General features: G+C 40.2%; 1 long non-coding RNA gene across 1 annotated transcript; it reads left to right on the top strand.

Moving 5' to 3' along the window:
• The first annotated feature begins 437 nt into the window (after positions 1-437).
• LOC138965110 (uncharacterized) lies at positions 438-10,295 on the top strand. The gene is made up of 6 exons (XR_011455308.1): positions 438-1,199; positions 1,786-1,854; positions 2,998-3,091; positions 4,061-4,231; positions 4,685-4,784; positions 8,237-10,295. It is a non-coding gene; the product is annotated as an uncharacterized lncRNA (long non-coding RNA).
• The last annotated feature ends 4,705 nt before the right edge of the window (positions 10,296-15,000 follow it).

The raw sequence follows: 15,000 nt of genomic DNA, 5'->3' as shown, positions 1-15,000 counted from the left end.
TACCAATCTGTGACTGAAATACAATTAAACAGAGGAAGAATCTTACTTGACTATCCCAATCCCAGTCCCAACATCTTAGTATAACTGAAAATGTATGGTTTATTTTCAAATTCGCCTACAACGCATTTCCAGCACCAATTGTTGAAAATCAAATCTAGAGTTATCATTCAGTCGTCACTTGGTAGCCTTCCCAATCCACTCCTTGCCGACTTTATACACATAACTTTCTTGTAGACTATAGTAAGCTATAGGGAGCAAAAGAAACACTATAACACATACCAACAAAACGAAAGTTGAAGCAAGTTACATTATAATTATTTTATAGCTTTTTATTTGTCAGTAACGATCCAACTATGCCGATTTCTCTCTCTCTCTCTCTCTCTCTCTCTCTCTCTCTCTCTCTCTCTCTCTCTCTCTCTCTCTCTCTCTCTCTCTCTCTCTCTCACCCATTGCACACCGGTTGGACCGTACATAAGGTAACGTTAAATTATGCTTGTGCAACGTATGTGCCGGGAGTATCACTTATAACCTCAGGGTATCTCTTATCCTGTTGCGCATCTATAGACTAGAGACAGCGCTGGTTAGACTAAAACATGGATCGGGAACTTCAGTACGTACTTAGGACTACCGCGGCTGTGCTCGCAAGTTTGGATAGTTCTTTCTTTCTCATTTGATCCGAGTTTTATCTGTCTCATTAAATGCCATTTTTCTACCTACTACACATATAATTTTCCTAATTGATTCCCGAAGATAAGTTAGTTTCGCTTCCACGTTTCGGTTTTCACTAATTCAACATGGCCGGCGTCGGCAATGCATCTTTGATCATCATCTTCTTCCGAAGAGGACTGGGTTCTTGCTGTGGTTGAGTCACTGTTACCGATAGTGGTTAGCTCCGGCAAACAGGGAGATTAAAAAGGTGGGGAGGTTTAAAACTATGCGGTACAGGGGAGAGTGCGTTCAAGGGCGGGCTCTCATGCCCGACTGCACTGAGGAAACTGTGTCCGAGACGGGAGCGAAGGAGGGGCCTGCTTCGGCCGATGAACAAAGAAACTGTGATCGAACAAGTATGGTGTTACAAGGGGAAAGACCCGCAAAGTGAACTTAGTTGCCAAAGCCCGAAGTGTGACGACGGACTCGGTTTCCAGCAACTGTCCACCGACTCAGCGGCAAAATATGAGTTGACACGTCCGAGGTGAAAGGTAATAGTCTCTTCTTATTAGAATGAAGGTCATTGTTTATGACTAAAATACAGTAGAATCACATAATGCACGAAGGAATGGAACATGTACATGGAATAAGATTGTCCGTCCACTAAGACACATTCCTAAAGGTGGAACCAACATCCTGACGGCTATGCAGAGGAAGTGTTCTTTTTAAGAAATGCATTCAAATAAAACAAATAGGGAAATGCCCACTGAACAGAAACACCCAGGCTCCTGATTTTTGGTATGAATCCAAGTTGAGAGAGATCAGCTGAGCTAGGATTTTACATGGAATAAGATCATCCCTCCACTTGCATACAATGTATACAACCAGAAATGAAGATACAGTGTGCTTGATGTGGTGATCAAGTGACATTTTGCTATGAATGTGTTTAAGCAACTAGTAGCTTCTTCAGCGTTAATTCATTAAACAATCACTCTTATTCTTAGCACATAGAGCACATTGAATGAGTGTGTGCATGTGTGTGTGTGTGTTTGTTATTGCAATGTAAGACCTTATAATATAAATATACACAAATTATAACACATGCTGGGATTCTAAATATGTTCTGTTTACTTGCAGGTCTCAGTTATTACCAAGCCCTGCCTCATTCTTCCCGCAACACTGACATGGTGCTGTTGTAGAACACAAGTAAGTCCTTTGATCATTTCCAAAATACACTAGTGCAATAGCTTGTGAGTGCAACTGGTGGTAATGAGAATATTTTACCACAAAAGGCTAAAGTACAAATAACAGATTTATTATGTTGGAAAAAGAAGTAAGCCAGAGCAAGTGATTAGTGTACCAGTTAGCTAGGGTGGATGTATTATATAATTACAATTTACAGTCAGCATAGAATGTTGAGGACAGTCTAGAATTTTTCTCGCCCTGTGAATTCAACTGCAAATCAGATGGCATGAAGAAATCAATGTTATATTATGCTCTGCATTGAGTGAACCATCTCCTGTCATTCTGAGTGACACATCTCTTTAACTGAAAAACATGCCAGTAATTAAATCCAGGCTACATGGGGATGGAAAATGACCCTGGCAATTTCAACCTCTGAATGATTGTGTCTTTGTGTAGCAGGATTATGGATCTTCACAAGCCTTAGTTCATTTGTCTGTACATGTGTATCATGTATGGCGGTATAAGTTAATACTATTAGTCAATTTCAAATAGCAGAGTTATTTTCAGAGCTTTCTAACTTCAAACCCTGTGGAATCTATAGTTTGTAAATGTAATTTAAAGGGTATTTTGACTTTGACTCCGAGTTTCTTTCTTGCAAAGTCATTCTTTTCTCATTCAAGGGACTAAACCACTACATGTACTGATGACTGCCTGCATCAGGGTTATAATTTATGAAGAAGTCAAAATGCACAATATATCAGTTTACAATTTAAAGGCCCACTTGCCTTGTCACTACAGTATAATGTGGCTATGCTTTAACATGGAATCCCTCATCTTGGCCACATACAAAAAAATTATATATTCAGTGACTGCTTGCTGTGGTGAGTTAAAATGTGTGATGAAATATTTTCACAAAAAGGTACCAGTGTAGCTAACAAAACTAATTCTTTAACAAACAAACAAAAACCACTCTGCACAGAGAGCATTCAAGCTGATCTATGTTGCTATTCGTCCAAGTAGAGGGATGATCTTATCCCAAGTAAAAGCCTGACAAGATCTGAGACTGTGAAGCAAAATGTTTTTACATGGTAAAGTAAGCCTTTAACGAGCAAATATGTCTATTGCACTGGGTGTTTTATTATTATTGTATCATTTTTCTTTCAGGTAGTCTCTCTTTAAACTGACTTTCTACACCATGGTGTCTCTGGCAGTGTTATATTGGCAGAAGACAGTTGGAACTGGATTCCTCATTTAGATGGTAGGCATGTTTTGGGCTTTTGTGTTGCTTTGGTGTGTGTGTGTGTGTATGTGTGTGTCTGTTCTATACCAGAAATAAACACACTGTTTGCTTGCTGTGGTGAAGTGACATTTTGTGATTTTTTTTTTAAATGAGCTAGTACAGTTGTAGCTTTTACAGCATTTATTCATAACACAATCGCACTTGGCGCAGAGAGCAACCAGACCGTTCATTGTGGGTATGTGAACAAGTTAAGAGATCATGTCTTATCCCATTTTAAAGCCTGACCAGATCTTAGACGGTGAGCCAAATTGTTTTCATGAGAAGGAATGTGCCTTTCAGAGAAATCTATTAACTACAGTATTACTTTACAAAACATATTTTAAGAAATGAAATGTGTTACAAGTAACAGCCATGGGGGTGATAGCCTGTAGGTGGAATAATAATCTTCAATTGCCCAGAAATGATTGTTATCTGGTCAAGAAATGCAAAGCATTTTGATGTTTGTGACGATTAGTTACTCTTTATCACGTTTGGTCCCTGATTTTGCTGTCCTTGTCTGCGTTGGGCAGGTGTGCGTCCATGATGTCATTGCTATTGAAAACTAATCTGTACTGCAAAGTAAATGTACCCGTACATGACGTACATGGCAGTTGTCAACCGGGGGCCAGCCATGACTGGGACTGATGTATCCACAGGCACTCGACACCAGGTGGGCGGGGCCAGTGGTTGGGGTGTGATTCCCTGCCTTACACCACCACAAAGTGTAGTATCAGCAGACAAGACTGAGCAGAACTTCTGCCCCCCCTCCCCCCCTCACCAATTGACCACTCAGTGCCATGTGCCTGCAGCTGTATCATAAACACTTTGTGACAATAGTTGTTACCTCCTTAGAACAGATCTTGTGATGCTCCTCAGTCAGTCAGTGTTTGATGGATGCTAACTGGTATACTTGACATAGTGTTCATATGAAAGTTTTATGTGTTGCAGCTCATCCAGATCACAGGTACACAAAGGAGCTGGTTACAGTGATAACATAGGCACATGGAACTGCTTATGGACTACTTTAGAAAGTGAGCGGTTACAACCAAGACTCTTCCGTCAGGAAGGTCTGCGGAAGGGTGCTTGATCTGTTTCCTCGGACAGGCTTTTCAAGACTAGGTAGGTTAAACCACATGATTGGGCTTTAATTATGAATGCACTTCAAAATTCACTCTATTTCATTATCTTGTACAACCCCCCGCGGGTTAGGGGGAAGAATTTACCCGATGCTCCCCAGCATGTCGTAAGAGGCGACTAACGGATTCTGTTTCTCCTTTTACCCTTGTTAAGTGTTTCTTGTATAGAATATAGTCAATGTTTGTAAAGATTTTAGTCAAGCAGTATGTAAGAAATGTTAAGTCCTTTGTACTGGAAACTTGCATTCTCCCAGTAAGGTAATATATTGTACTGCGTTGCAGGCCCCTGGAGCAATTTTTTGATTAGTGCTTTTGTGAACAAGAAACAATTAACAAATCTTCAATAGTACTGACCAAAGAAGAAGGTTTAATTGTGTGATCATGATTTGATACATATGCTTGACCCTGAAGATGTGTTTTATTTATTTTGTTTCAGAACAAAGTTTGGTGAAGTAGAAGCTACCGCTGTAGGCTGGTGTAAGGCTGAAGAAGAACCTCTGACAAGTCAATTTTCAAGCAACTGAGCACGAACCCAGGTACAAGACACAGAGCTCTCTTTCTATCGGTCTGTTATTCATAGAATGACACTAACAGTGACACAAGTAAATAATCTGTATCATTGTCTTGACCTCTAGAAATTTGGTAGAGAATAAGATGACTGATAGTATTATTTTGATTATTTCATGGTCATTACAGTGGCCTCCACCCCTGCCCCTTTTAAGACACCCCAATCTAAGACTCCTTCCTATTAATGACCCTGTTTTCGCAGACTTCTTGTTCATAACATCTGTAAATTCACTCCCATTTTAAGACTTGCTCCATTTGGACTTGGACTGGGTGGCCGAGTGGTAACGCAATTGCGCTCGGAAGCGAGAGGTTGCGAGTTCGACCCTGGGTCAGGGCGTTAGCAATTTTCTCCCTCCTTTCCTAACCTAGGTGGTGGGTTCAAGTGCTAGTCTTTCGGATGAGACGAAAAACCGAGGTCCCTTCATGTACACTACATTGGGGTGTGCACGTTAAAGATCTCACGATTGACAAAAGGGTCTTTCCTGGCAAAATTGTATAGGCATATATAAAAATGTCCACCAAAATACCCGTGTGACTTGGAATAATAGGCCGTGAAAAGTAGGATATGCGCTGAAATGGCTGCGATCTGCTGGCCGATGTGAATGCGTGATGTATTGTGTAAAAAAAATTCCATCTCACACGGCATAAATAAATCCCTGCGCCTTGAATATGTGCACGATATAAATTGCATAAAATAAAAAGATAAAATAAATCCCTGCTCTTAGAACTGTAACCACGGAATACGCGCGATATAAGCCTCATATTGATTGATTGATTTTAAGACCTGATTTTGCTTATTTTGGATTTCGAAAAAGAGAAAAACAAATTCCCACTCTGTACAGAATTAAGCCAGGTTCATGATTTTTGTATGGACCAAGTTGAGAGATGGCATTTGTATAGGCCTGACCAGATCTGAGATGTTGAATCTAATTGCTTACGAAGAAAGCATTGTGTCATTATAGGCACACTACTTCTCGTCACCGTCTCAGTTCTGGCCAGGCTTTAACATAGGATAAGCTCATCCCTCAACTTTGTCACATATGAACAATCGACACACTGACTCTTGCTGTTGTGAGTTGACATTTTTTGATGAATTTATTTCTGGGAAAGGCACCATGCAGTGAGTAGTGCTGTTTCAGGGGTGGGGCTTTTCCGCGGATTTCCGCGGACACAACTTACGAATTCTGCTGGAGTAATCTATTTTTCCGCGTCACATTTCATTACAATATCTATGACTTGTTGACTGAATGATTTGGAGAGACGTGGAGATGAAACAGAACACTGGAGGCTTGAGAGTTAAATTGTGCTGACTGAAAACTCCTGATAACTAATAGTAATTTTGAGGGGGGGGGGGGGGGGGGGGGAGGTTGGGGAGTGTGGAGAATGTCTTTTTTGTCAGATTGCACAGATTTTAATGTACCATTTAACCAAAATTCGGGGTAACATGCCCCCGAACCCCCTGGAAAAAAAGGGATTTCCTCTTTTTTCATCACAAGAGAGTCCCACCCCTGTGTTTACAGAATTCCTTGTTTAAAACTATCACTGTGCACAGAGGGAAGGGGGGGGTGTATTTGACCACCCCTGCGTTTACAGAATTCCTTGTTTAAAACTATCACTGTGCACAGAGGGAAGGGGGGGGGGTGTAGTTGACCACCCCTGTGTTTACAGAATTCCTTGTTTAAAACTATCACTGTGCACAGAGGGAAGGGGGGGTGTATTTGACCACCCCTGTGTTTACAGAATTCCTTGTTTAAAACTATCATTGTGCACAGAGGGAAGAGGGGGGGGGTGTATTTGACCACCCCTGTGTTTACAGAATTCCTTGTTTAAAACTATCACTGTGCACAGAGGGAAGGGGGGGGGGTGTATTTGACCACCCCTGTGTTTATAGAATTCCTTGTTTAAAACTATCACTGTGCACAGAGGGAAGGGGGGGGGTGTATTTGACCACCCCTGTGTTTACAGAATTCCTTGTTTAAAACTATCACTGTGCACAGAGAGAAGGGGGGGGGGGGTGGATTTGACCACCCCTGTGTTTACAGCAGAATTCCTTGTTTAAAACTATTACTGTGCACAGAGGGAAGGGGGGGGGGGGTGTATTTGACCACCCCTGTGTTTACAGAATTCCTTGTTTAAAACTATCACTGTGCACAGAGGGAAGGGGGGGGGGGGGTGTATTTGACCACCCGTGTGTTTACAGAATTCCTTGTTTAAAACTATCACTGTGCACAGAGGGAAGGGGGGGGGGGGGGGGGTGTATTTGACAACCCCTGTGTTTACAGAATTCCTTGTTTAAAACTATCACTGTGCACAGAGGGAAGGGGGGGTGTATTTGACCACCCCTGTGTTTACAGAATTCCTTGTTTAAAACTATCACTGTGCACAGAGGGAAGGGGGGGGGGGTGTATTTGACCACCCCTGTGTTTACAGAATTCCTTGTTTAAAACTATCACTGTGCACAGAGGGAAGGGGGGGGGTGTATTTGACCACCCCTGTGTTTACAGAATTCCTTGTTTAAAACTATCACTGTGCACAGAGGGAAGGGGGGGTGTATTTGACCACCCCTGTGTTTACAGAATTCTTTGTTTAAAACTATCACTGTGCACAGAGGGGGGGGGGGGGGGGGTGTATGTGACCAAGTGAAGTGCATTGCTACATAATAAAATGAGCAAATCCGTCCGTGAAGAAAACTTCTGCTTACTTAATTGTCAGATTTGCCAAGGCGTGTACATGAAATAAGATTATCATTCTAAATGCTGAATCAACATTCTGACTGTTTCCTATGAAACCAGGCTTGATTTTTGGTATGAATCCAAGTTAAGGGATAGCATGTGTAAAAGCAGAATTGTGTACAGAGGCAGCTTTGTGTTATTAAAGGCCGGCTGCTTTTCGTGAACACAGTTTGGCTCACATCTCACATCACCTGCCAGGCTTTTTTTTAAAAAAAAAATTTTTACCATGGGATAAGACTATCCCTCCATTTAAGCACATACCAGCAATAAACACAGTGGTTACTTGTGATGAACTAGTGGCAAGACAAATGATTTAAGCATCACATAACCTTCCAAAGTGAAGTCAAGTTATGTGTCTGTGCCAGTGTGTGTGTGCATGTGTGTGTGTCAGCATAGAATGTTGAGGACAGTTCGATGGTAAATAACCCTGACAATTTTAGCCTATGATTGTGCCTACATTGTGGCAGGATTGGATGTGGATCTTCAAAAGCCTAAGTTAACAAAAAAGTATGTAAAAGTACATTTTGAATAGTAGTTTTTTTCTCAGAGGGAAGATACCACAAGATATGATCGTTCCACTGCATGTATGCCACATAACTAAAACAAAAATTAAATGTTATTTTAATCGTCTTTTGGGTAAAACAAATACACCATCAATATATTATAATAATGATCTTGCTTGTTTACAGATGGACAACAGCTACTGCCAGGACCAGGTTACGCATAAAGAAAACAGTCAACACTTGGCTGGTGCTGCAGCTTCTTTGATGTCTATTTTTTTTTTTTTTAAGACAGACAGCTACCAGCTCATTCAAGACCATAGCCCCATCTTACTCACGCAGAACAGACAGCCATCTTTCGCCTTTGCACAGAACACTGCTGTCTGAAGGTACACATCAAAAGGATAGGTTTTGCACCTACAGCGTGCGACTGTGGCTAGGGTAGGAAGAACAGACTCTGCAACACGTTCTGAGAGGGTGGCCTTTTCTTGCCACCCGTACCCCTGTGCAACAAGACTTGGCCAGAGAGCACACATCCAAATGCAAACACTGAACACTGAAGAGGAAGAAGAAGAAGAAGGTGCCCACACAGAAGGACATAAATCTACTTTAAGGGCACACAAGTTTACAGCAGTTTATTGAATTGTAGCAGATTATAGGGAGAAAATGAACAAGCTAAATAGGCTGTACAGTACTTCACTTGAACAATGTATAAAGTTCCCTGTATTAACATTTACAGATCACAAGACATTGTGTTTTCTTTTGTTTACAATACAAATGTTTCATAATAAAAAGATGTGCACTAGGCAAGATCCTTAAAATGTAAAACTAGTAGTGTGACAATTTTGAATTGTTCAGAGATGGTTTTTCTTCAGTGGTAAATGTTTTAGCTTTTTTATAAGATCCCGTTAGTGAAGCATACTATAAAACCTTGACCTTCCAAACTGTGTTAGCACCCTGGGCTGCGATCATTGTGTTGAGCTACTTAAAGGCACAGTGCAGCTTACAGCCTTCGTTTTGCGTTTTTGTTGCAGCTGAGTGCATTTACAGTTCAAAAATCCTCCTATGGTAGTAAAACAAACCCAAAACTACCCAACGACGACATCTGTGAAGCTCGACAGTTTCTTGTTCACGCGAGTGCATAAATTAACCTAGTTATTACGTGGTGTTTGGTCGGAGTTCGATTCAACTGAGTGATTCCGGCCTCCATTTTGTTTTATACAAACTCATGATGATGTCTGACATAGTTTGCTAGTGACGTGTCTTTTTGTGCATGATGTGGTGATCTACCTGATCTAAATTTAGATCCAAAAATAGGTCAAGACCAGCCGGGTCCGAGTACAAAATTGATTCGTAAAAAAATCGCAGTTCTTGACTCTTTGGGTGCAAGTCAATGAAACTTGGTAGTTCTTCTAACAGATAGCTGCCTGAGGTATGACTAAAAGCCCCAGGGGCTCCGTGCACCTGAATTTGACAAGTTCAGTACCTTCAGCAAGCGCAAGTACAGTAGAGAAGCTCTTGACACACTGAAAAAGGCCTACTACGAGCAAACGAAAAAAAATCAGTGATGCATGTGCTTTTGATGTAATCTTCTTTGACATTATGATGACTACAAAAACTGACTTGATGTGTTTTGTTTGTGAATGATGGATATATGTGCATGATTGCGTTTCGCAGACACAGTTGTCATGTGCGTTGTAATTGGCGACGAATGCTGGATGATTACTATTTTTGTACCAGGATTACTATTTTTGGGGCTGAGCATTACTCCAAAACACTTATGGGGGTAAACAGGTCTGCAGCACAACTACAAATGTAGAAATGTCGTTTGCATTTTGTATATTTTAAAAGGTTATTTTTGTGCACAGAACATACATCTGCAGGGAGGTTTGGAGGGTGAAGTTAGGATCTGTTAGGAGGCATACAGCATCACACTCATTTTGTGTGTGTGTATTTTGTGTTGACAGATAAGACACTGTCATTCCAGCAGAAACCTGTGATGATGCACATTTTATTGAAGTGACCAGCTGAAATTGTATGTACGTTGTTATGAAATTGACAAATGATCCCTGCTTTGCAATCCTGGGTTAATGATATTGCCAAAATTAAAACGTGGAGGAAAAAGTGAGTGTAAACCTATTCTTGTGGTGGTGGTGGTGGTGGTGGTGTGTGTGTGTGTCTGGTTAGTGTGTGTTTGAGTGTGTGTTAAACAAACAACGACAAACAACACCAAACCTACATCAAACAAGCACAACAAAAACAAATTACACAAAAAAATGGCAAAAATCAGAATATCAACTGAGAAAAAAAAACGTGGCTGAATGCAATACTTATTATAACTTAAAAAGTAAAAGTGTGCGTGTGAATGTGTGCGTATGTTTGAGTGTTTTAAACAAACAACAAACCTAAATTAAAGAAGCACAACAAACAAACAAAAAACCTGGCAAAGTTCTGAACATTAACACAATGCTGCTTTCTGCTTTGAGGGGAGGAATAAAATGACTGAAGCCGGACTGCCGAGAGGAGGAAGGAGGGGGAAAAGAACACGCAGACATGAAAACACACACAACTCCATGACAGATAAACTGCTTATGTTCAAAAATCAAGAATATTTAAGCGTGCACACACACACACACACACACACACACACACAGACTCTCCTCGTGAAAGTAAAGGTAAACTCGAACTTGAAGGTAAGTATAAATGTTTGATATGGAAGAAACCTGTGATAAAAGTCTTTGTATAAATCATCGGTACCAACAAAATTCAGTTGCCACAACGCGTAAAAAGGACATACTGTAGTTTCAAATTAGTAACAATCTAAGCCATTTTAATCAGCACTGGTCACGGTCCGGCAAGCACTAACAGATACAACAGCACGTGTATGCATCTTGAAGTAATAAGACCTTGAAGTAGGCCTAGAGTTTACACTATGCATTATGTAATGCTTTAATTCAGCTGCCTAACTGTGGAACTTTGCAAATGTGTGAGGACCGTTTCACAAAACAGACAAAACACCCTCTCAGTTATTTACACAAATCAGTTCCAGAATGTGCGTGTTCCTTTTCCGTCTCTACAAATTAATGTTATCTGGGGGGAAAACGAATCATTGTCGCTTCCGCCCTCAGTTATAATTGCCTGAGCATAATAGGAAATGCAACAGGTGTAGTCTTCCGCCTGATTTTTAGTCAAGATATTTCGACACAGAATGCTTCTTTCTTTTTTCTTTGTATGTTCACAAGCTCACATACAATCATTTATGCAACACTGACAATAAGACCAGACCAGAGTTGTGATTGAAATGGGCAGTTTATTTAATAAAGCTCCAGAATGAATAAAAATACATGACAAAATAAGGTGGTCCCGCTGTACAAAGCCGGTTACCAAACACACACACACACCAACACACACAAACACACTCACGCACGCACACACACACACACACACACACATGACACACACACACACACACACACACACACAGAGTAACATTGTACAACTTACTGTCACATTCAAGCGGGAACACCAAACAAAACGTATCATCAAATGAAACAACATTTTAAGTGGTCAACTGAGCAGATGACCACAAACCACACTTGAAATCTTCACATTTTAACACTTTCTCCTGTATCCACAAAAGTCATTTATGCTGACTAGATAATGACATAATAAAATGACATCAATAAAACCATTCCCTTTTTTATTTTAAAGAAAAACAAGAAAATTAAAATAACGCAAAGAACTGATGCTCAGTAAGGTTGGGTATCGATCTCAAATGTGTGCATAGCTAATTACATGTAACCGGCATGGACTGGGGCTAGAATTGGCCTTTCTGTCAGGCAACTCGGCCTCTAATTGGTTTTATATTGTCTGATCCCCCTCCAGAAAAAAACAATACCATTTGCCCCGTGCTTCTGCGCCCACAAAAAATATTCGGGAATAAGAAAAGTTCAAATTTTAGGCACCCCACATACAACCCTAATTGTCAGTCAATTACTTTACTGCAATCAACGTTGATTTTAAAGTACCATGTCATTATTATTTTGGAGATAGATTTGAAAAAGTCCATAATTGCAGACTGCGTATTGGTATGAGTGATTTGAATTTTGATTTATGTCAGTGGCACCTCAAGGAATGCCCCAAATGTGAGTGCGGTTACCCAAGGGAGACTGCTGAGCACTATTTGTTGCATTGACCCTTGTGTAGAGATGTACGATTATTGTCAATTGATAACTGATTATAAGTTCATTGAAATATTATTGAAAGGCATCCCGCAATATTCCCGGAATGTCAATCAGACCATATTCATAACTGTACAAGAATTTATTAAGACAAACAGGCATGTTCCGTACATGAGCCTCTACATTTTATTCATAATGTTCATTTGACACTGTCATGAGACAAATGCTGCCTGACCAATTGTTCTTCGTAATTTCTCTCGTGTTTTGTGTCCTTGTTTCGACTTATCGATTATGGCCCAATCGTTATGTAATTTAGTGCCATTTTCGCCGATCACCAAAATGTATTAACTTTGCGTGTGTGTCTTCTGTGCATTTAATATTATTGTGACGTGACCCACTCTTCCAACATTTCTGGCGCTCCAAGTCTTCGTCGTCCTTTTTTTTTCCCCCTTATGCTGAATTCTGTTCTCTCGTACCCCATTTCTTTTTGTTTCTTGTTTTTACCCCCACCAAGTTCTGTACTACCACCCCCTCCATTTTTTGATTGCTTGCGCATCAGGTTTGTCTGTTTGTTTTCGTTGTCTGAAATGAGTAAATGTATCTAGTCCGCCATCATGCTAAACTTTGTTATGTACATACCAGGATGACTTAAAATAAGCATTTATGCTTGAGTTATCTTAAAAAAACAATGCATTGTTTCTGTCATGATAACAAATTGAATAAAGTTTTGTAAACCAATGGACTGATTATAGTTGACCCTGATATGTGATTACGGGATAGTGTCACATTAATTTATTTCTACTTTCACTTGTACTTTTGTACTTAAAACAAATCACTGAAATGTAAAAGTTATTATTTTTTCCATTGTGAAGTGTCGTCAGTCTCCTCAAGGTAATGCAGTCAAACTCAACCAAAAGTTGGAGGGGCTTCTTCATACTTTCAGTGTGTGTGTGTGTGTGTGTGTGTGATTTCTTTTGACACTATGCACGTTTGTATATAACCGCCTGTGCACAAAAAGAAGAACATAATCGAATCTTATCATTCATTTTCGCTTAATTGATTGATTGGTATGCATGTTTCTAACAGTGACCGTTACCAAAGTGAGTATAGTGCGCTTCCCAAGCATAAAACGGTGCATGACTCTGGATTTGCGTCTGAGATATTGACACATCACTGTGAGAAAAAGCGTTAATGAAAAAAGAAGACTATTTATTTTCCTTGAGCATTATCTTAAAGTGGTGTGCCAAAAACTTTTAAATTCAAAAATTCAATATTTAACTTTAGGAAAAGCACTGTAGAGAGAAAACCACGCTTGTGTGTTCAGAATAGTCTCCATGTGGTATCAATATAAATGATTCAAATGTATGGAAGAGAAGCTGTTTCTGCTGGATTAATACACACACACAATTGTGCACTCACACATAAGCATGCATGCATGCTCACACACACACACACACACACACACACACACACCACACACACACACACACACACACACACAAACAACAAATTCATTATGACAAAACCAAATACGAAGTCCTATTTCACAAATTTTATATCTTCTCTTTTCACCATATACAAATACAGTCACGGAGTACATTTATAAGGCCAAATTATTAAGAAATATTATTTTCTGTGCTTGAATTACCCAGTGTGTAGCATGATCACCACGAAGGTACAATTCACAGAAGTTGAGTAATCACTTTACAAAACCCATACCAGTACCACATTGTTATGTTAAATCCTATTTATTAACCCACACAAATAGAAGAAGATAGCTTTGTGAAGACTTTCATTTCCAACCAAATGCTGTTCAAAAGATTATTTTCTTTCTATATTTGGTGTTTAACGTCGTTTTCAACCGTTCAAGGTTATATCGCGACGGGGAAAGAGGGGGGGGGGGGGGATGGGGGATGGGATAGAGCCACTTGTTAATTGTTTCTTGTTCACAAAAGCACTAATCAAAAAATTGCTCCAGGGGCTTGCAACGTAGTACAATATACTACCTTACTGGGAGAATGCAAGTTTCCAGTACAAAGGACTTTAACATTTCTTACATACCAATCAATATGAGGCTTATATTGCGCGTATTCTGTGGGTACAGTTCTAAGCTCGGGGATTTTATTTTAATTTTATGCAATTTATATCGCGCACATATTCAAGACACAGGGATTTATTTATGCCGTGTGAGATGGAATATTGTTTTACACAATACATCACGCATTCACATCGGCCAGCAGATCGCAGCCATTTCGGCGCATATCCTGCTTTTCACGGCCTATTATTCCAAGTCACACGGGTATTTTGGTGGACATTTTTATGAAAATTTATCTATGCCTATACAATTTTGCCAGGAAAGACCCTTTTGTCAATCGTGGGATCTTTAACGTGCACACCCCAATGTAGTGTACACGAAGGGACCTCGGTTTTTCGTCTCATCCGAAAGACTTGAACCCACCACCTAGGTTAGGAAAGGGGGCAGAAAATTGCTAACGCCCTGACCCAGGGTCGAACTCGCAACCTCTCGCTTCCGAGCGCAAGTGCGTTACCACTCGGCCACTGACACGATACACCAACACGATATTAGCACTCCAGATTTTTATCTCGCAGTTTTTCTGAAGACTTTGCATTTGAAAACTATTCTCAGACAAAATTGAGTTTAAACTGCAAGTCAAAATGTACAGGGAGTCTGAAGGGGTTCAAGTCGGATGAGATAGACTACTGTTGTGGCAATCTTCGAATTTGAAAACATTTTTTTTAAAAGAGTAAAAC

Source organism: Littorina saxatilis, linkage group LG4, assembly GCF_037325665.1.
Source record: "Littorina saxatilis isolate snail1 linkage group LG4, US_GU_Lsax_2.0, whole genome shotgun sequence".
Lineage (NCBI taxonomy): Eukaryota > Metazoa > Mollusca > Gastropoda > Littorinimorpha > Littorinidae > Littorina > Littorina saxatilis.
This window is presented reverse-complemented; position numbering and strand designations above follow the sequence as displayed.